The sequence below is a fragment of the Corapipo altera genome, unplaced genomic scaffold, assembly GCF_003945725.1.
Source record: "Corapipo altera isolate COAL_440 unplaced genomic scaffold, ASM394572v1 60524, whole genome shotgun sequence".
Taxonomy (NCBI): domain Eukaryota; kingdom Metazoa; phylum Chordata; class Aves; order Passeriformes; family Pipridae; genus Corapipo; species Corapipo altera.
This window is the reverse complement of record NW_020887413.1, coordinates 1,844-2,221: the sequence shown is the minus strand read 5'-3', so window position 1 is coordinate 2,221 and position 378 is coordinate 1,844. Positions and strand designations below refer to the sequence as shown.

The 378-nt window shown below is 66.9% G+C and overlaps 1 pseudogene; it reads right to left on the bottom strand.

Moving 5' to 3' along the window:
- The window catches only part of LOC113941609, a 1,496-nt pseudogene extending 1,319 nt beyond the window's left edge, over window positions 1-177 (bottom strand).
- Window positions 178-378: the final 201 nt, after the last annotated feature.

Sequence of the window (378 nt, the reverse complement as noted above, 5' to 3'; positions counted from 1 at the left end):
GCCTTCCTGCGCCGGGGAGCCCTTCAAAACGGCCTCTCCCACCAGGGTCTCACGGGGGGATTTGTCCTCTGGGCTCTCCGTCCTCAGCTCGGGGCCTGGGGCAGGAAGCAAGAAGGACAGGGAGGGGATTTGCCTCCGGCCCACAGGGAAGGCCAAGGACATCCCCCCAACTCCGGCCCCGGCAGGACGGCGGCGGCAGCGGGGTTGTCCTGCAGCCGGGGCCATGCTCGGCTGACAGAGCCAGCACAACACCCGCCCAAAGGGCCACTGACTTCCTCCTCACCTGCCTGGGGGGCCCAAGGCATCTTCCTCTTCCTCGCAGCCTCCTCCTCCATCTGCCCAAGCTTTGGGAAGGACAAATCCTGATGGGGGAGGGGA